The following is a 5,687-nucleotide window of genomic DNA, read 5'->3' as shown; positions in this document are numbered from 1 at the left end:
ATTCCTGCAGATGAACTTTCCAAGTTCTATTCTAAATGGGCCTGAATCTGGCCCTGAGGCTTTCTCCTCCCTTCTCAACTGATTAGCAAGGCAATTAATATTCCTTAGGGCAGTGTCTGTGCAGCAGGACTTTGCTCCCAGCCACTCAACCACAGCCCTAGGTGGAAATGGCTCTACACACACACACACACACACACACACACACACACACACACTGCACTGCACTGCCTTTGAACAGACACACAGCAGGGCAGGAAAGCATAGAGGGAAATGGGCAGCACAGACGGCATCCTAACCTCTAGGGGATGCAGAGAGAACGTGGCTGGGTAGATGAGGGGAATAGGCATCATCCAGTCTAAGCCAGGGACTGGCTCAGTAAGTGCAAAGTAAGTCAGGTGACTGAATTGACTTCACTGATGACCCTCTCACACAGAAAGCTGAGGGGCCAGTGTGATAGCTCAGGGAAGTAAAGTGCCTGCTTAGGCAAGCACTTGGATCCCAGCACCACATGCCCTGCCAGCCAGTCCTCCTAGAGCGAGCTGAGCTGGCCACAAAGTCCTGGGGTAGTGGTGCATGCCTGTAATCCCAATGCTGGGGAGGCTGAAAACAAGAGGATCACCATGAGTTCAAGTTCTGTAGTAAGACCCTGTATCAACCAAATACATTAAAAAACAAAAAACCAGAAAGCTGAACCTGGAGCACAGTGGTACACATTTGTAGTCCCAGCTACTAGACAGGCTGAGGATGGAATATCACTTGAGCTTAGGAGTCTGAGGCCGGCTGGTGCAACATAGTGAGGTCCTATCTTTTAAGGAAAAAAAAAAAAAAAGAAAAAGAAAGAAAGAAAAGAAAAGAAAAAGAAAGAAAGAAAAGAAAAGAAAAAAAGGAAAGAAAGAAGAAGCAAAGCATAAAGCAGAAAAAGAGGCATCTGTAATGAAAGTTCTTGTAGCTGTTGTGAGCTGTGTAGTAAGTCACAGCAATATTTTGTGAATGGCATCTCTGATGCACCTAGCATCTATTCCAGTGAAAGAGAGCTTGGTTCTTGGGTTTGCAAGGCAGGTTTACTATCACTAATATGACAGAAAATATCATTAGGGACACATCTCTTGCCCAACTTTTAACAAATATTGAAGTTTTGTCATGGAGTTGGGCTGGAAGTTTCCTTCTATAAGGACCTCCTGCTACGCCACACCTCCTAAAGCTTCAATCCCTTCCTAACAGTGCCACACTGAGAACAAAGATTTCACCACACAGACCTCTGAGAGATACACTCAGACCCTATATAAATCTTCAGGTGTCCTGAAGGCCCAGACTCTGAACACTGCTACTCTGAGGGCTAGAACTAGCCCAAGCAAACAAATACACTCAATCACTACTCAACCCATTTTTCTTAGAAATGAACAAAATCATTCCCTCCAGTGATATTTGGACACAGAAGTCATATCCAAGACATCAGGACTGAACCATTTGAATTCATGAGGGAACTGAAGAAGCATACAGCTAATAAACTTTCTTAGCAACACAGTGTGCTTTAGGAAAGAATAACAGTATGGTGAGGAGAGTGTGGGATGCGCCATGTCGCAACTCAGTAAGCTGTCAGCCTGCTAAGAAGCATATTTGTTATTATACATGCTTCCTGCCAGTGTAGGAAGGCTCTCTGGAGCTGGCATTGCTGTGTCTGTGCTGCACTCCCGGGCACTATATTTGCTGCTCTCACCAGTGGTTCAGTCAGAGTCTGCACTCTTTCAATAAGACCTCACCTAGATTGCAACTTACATGCATATGAAAACTTTCCGCTTCAATCCCAGAGGAAAGGTACCATCACCAGCAGTCAGGGAACATGGGCCAGTGATGGCAAACCTTTCTGAGCTTTGGGTAATGCAAGCACCCCACTGTGGCAGGTATGTTGTAGGTTCCCCATCACTGATGGAGGCAGTGCCATAGTTTGCACACCTACGCATCTACTGTGTCCCATCCCCATCACTCCCTATGACAGCACAGGAGCCAGGGCTCACATCCTCTCTTCACTTGGCCATATTGAGGTTCACATTTGCTTCTTTATGGAACATTATAGCTTGAGGCTGAAGGAACTTATTGGCGCAACCATGCTTCTGGACCTGTGAGCTCTACCAGTTGTCCCCATTTTCTGCCAAGATTTGGAAGAATTTTCCAAGCTTTCCCCCAATTCCTGAGCCATTACCAAGGTGCTTCTTAACTTGTTGCTCTCTCTGTGCCTGGCTTACCTATGGCAGATCTGCCTGGCTGGTGGGTTCTGCAGTTTCCTAGGCAACAGCATCCAATTCTCACCTGCTCACCTGAGCTAGCTCCTGAGTTGACAGCTCTGAGCCCATTCCTCATGTCCTGACCAAATGCTGATATTGCCTCTACAGACTGTGTGAAAACTGTCCACACTAGGCAAGTCCACATGAGTTAAGGTTGCCTTTTTCCTGTCCAAAGTCCAGTTAACATTGAGATATCATTGCTTTGGGGTTATGAGATTGTGGTGGTCTAGGCCTCATATAAAAACTGAGCTTTTATGCGGCTATAACTAGTCAGTTCAGCAACCACAGGCCCTTTGTTGTCATAGCCCCATCATTGTTCTATGCCATCATAAGTGTTATATCAATATCAATGAACAGTAGATGGGTGAATGAAGAAATCTTAAGAAGACACACTTGTTTGTAAAGAAGATTTTATAGTTGACACTGCCTCCTACTGAGTGAGCTGTGGGAAGTCTCTGGTGGACTATAGAGCATCATAAATAGTTTAAATTAAATAAACCTTATCAAAATAAATTAGTAGAGTGCTCTTTTTGACACAGGTACTTGGTTTGCTCGAGTCTGTTAGCTTGTGTGCCAGTTTTGATACTCCAGTACCAGAGGCTGAGAATACCTGCGTGAACCTGAGATTCTCTCCTGGAGATGGAGTGAGTGATCTTAGAGTGAGCATCTCCTTCAACTCAAGCTTCTTTGAGAAATGGAGCACCAGCAGGGATGGGGATGGGGGTTTCATTCCAAGTCAGTGCAGGCTACTGCGACCTGAACCTCCTGGAGAGCAAATGGCCCATCTCACGCAATTGTGTGTGATTCTGAAGCCTGAGGATTCTCGGCTTCACCTGTGGGCTATGGCCTCTGAAACCAAGCCTGGGAACATAGTTTTTCCTTGGCTAATCTTTTGTCTTTGTCACAACAATCATGAGATGGTCTTCTGTCATGAGTACTGTTAAGTTGACATAGTCCAAGGAAAAAAGTTTAGGGTCAAAGGTGAGACAGAAAAAGCGATAAGAAATTAAAGTTGGTAATATATAAGGGCCAAGGATGGAATTATTTTTTACTGTGGTAAAACATGCGTGAAATTTGGTATTTAGCCATCTAAGTGCGCTACCCAGGCGCACATTATTGTGCAGCCATCATCATCGCCATCCATCTGCAGAGCTTTTTCTTCTTCTTCCACAAACTCTGTACCTGTTGAATACTATTTTCTCATTCTTGCAATCCTGCATTTCCAGGCAGCCACCTGTTCTAGCTACTTCAGCTAAGTGGAAGCATCTGACATTTGTCCTTTTGTGATGGCCTTATTTCACTTAGCATAATGTCTTCATGGTATATGATATCTTTGTTGGAGCATGGGTCTGAATTTCCACCTTTTCTAAGACTAAACAACATTCCATGGTTTGTGTGTGCTGTGTCTCGTCTATGCATTCATTTGTCTGTAGGCAAGTGGATTCTCTCACCTCTGGGCTATTGTGAATAATTCTGCTGTGAACATAGAAATACACACATCTGGTTAAGTCTCTGCTTTCAGGTTGTTACAATAAGAAGTGGGATTGCTATGTGGGCTGACACTTCAAGCATGGCCTCCCAACCCATCAGCAAATGCAGAAGAGAATGATAAGAACTGGCAGGCACACTCTAAGCTGGAATTGCAAGGAACCAGCATGGAAAGTTGAGCAAACGAGGGTCCAAGTCCAGGTATGCAATAATAATTCGATCCCTGGCTTTCTACAGATTGTTCAGCAGGAAGCATTTCTGCATGGTTCTATATCTGCTCTAATCAACCATCTGTACCACTTTCTGTGGTGGGGCTTATTTATACCACAGCTTACATTTCCTACAACACTGTAAAGTTGCCCAGGGCAGCGACTCTGCTTCACTCACCTTGGAAGCTCCTAAGGTACCTAGTCCAGTCTCTGGAGCAGAGACTGTGGTCAATAAATATTTATTAAGTAGATGCACCTAATTTTAAACATTAGAGAAACAGACCTTACTCATTTCCTGGAGTACTTCAGGCAAAGCACACACTCATGTCAGTTTAGATGTTATTAATAGTAGCTGAGTAACTAGAGGAAGTTATTATACTATGGGGAGAAAATTAGGCAAAATGTCTGAAAAGCACAATTCCAGGCCTTCTATAAGTAGTCTACATCCTAGATATGGGGGTTATTCTAGAAGGCATGCTGGGAAAAGGTTAGCAGAAGAATAAAGACTCTAGAAGCTGTCAGGTCAGAAACAACTGAATGAACTGTTTAGCTTGGAGACAAGGAAAGAGGCATTGTAAGTGCAAATATTTGGAAAACTTTCTTGTAGAGCAGGAAGTGGAGTTGGTTTTGCCTGAGAGTCAGGTCCAGGACCAATAGGTTTAAGAGCAAGGACACAAATTGCAATGTAAGACAGAACTGTTAGCATTTAAAATTTGGTCTTTCCAACAATGGAGTAGGCTGATAAGACAGTGAGCTCCTTATGGACGCAGACTCAGCCAGGAATGCAGTACAAATGGAAACACACATCGGATCCCATAAATTCTTCTTCTGGCAGTCATAGGGTTTTTTTTTTTTTTTTTTAAAGCCTGTAATTGTCCTTTTAAAAATGTCCTGTTCAATTGGAAGGATGAAATAGCTTCTCTTATCTGTCTGAGGATATTAACCCCATGCTCTCAGAAGAAAAGAGCTTCTGCGCATAGGGCTTGGAATCACTCTTCAGGATATTAGTTTGTCTTAAATGATTTACCCTCCTTAGCTGTGAGCTCGTATTCTTGCTGAAGCCTCCTGTAGCCTGTCTGTGAGTTCTTTCTCTGCTTTGTAGCATCTTCAAGCAGGGGTGGGAGGTTGTCAGGTGAGGTGAACTAGTAGGTAAGTCTTCTGGGCATGGGAGTCCCCATTATTTCCACCTGTTTCCAAGGCATTCTTCCTAAACTCCCACTCCTCATGACTCCCTGAGGGCAGGCACCTCTACTTGAATAGCCAGGGCCAAAGTTTATCCATCTTATGCTCCTGATCTTTGGAACCAGTCATGCCTAGGTTTGTCTCCAGGTTCCATTACTGAGCCCCTTGACTGTCACCTCCCAGCTTGGCTTTGTAGACGTAGAGATTCTAGATTTCCTCCTTCTACGACAGCCTTTTGCTTTTTGAAAAATAGCTTCCTGCATTGATTCAATCCCTCTGCTTTCTCTTATTTAGGAATTCCTTTTTCTTCCTGGTTCACCAAGCACACCCCTTTCTGTTCTCCAGTCATATTACAGATTTGTTACTTTAAATAGGTAATTGCTTTTCTGTCATTTTTAGGCATCTGGGCTTAACCATCTTAATCCAATCTCCTGTCTCTTCCAATTCTAAATGTTATAATTTTATAAATCCAAAAGAAAAAATACGCAGAAAACATACAGTCATTATAAAAAGAACTCCTTTTAAA

The sequence above is a fragment of the Octodon degus genome, unplaced genomic scaffold, assembly GCF_000260255.1.
Source record: "Octodon degus isolate 3935 unplaced genomic scaffold, OctDeg1.0 scaffold00145, whole genome shotgun sequence".
Classification (NCBI taxonomy): domain Eukaryota; kingdom Metazoa; phylum Chordata; class Mammalia; order Rodentia; family Octodontidae; genus Octodon; species Octodon degus.
Note: the sequence above shows the minus strand (reverse complement) of the source record.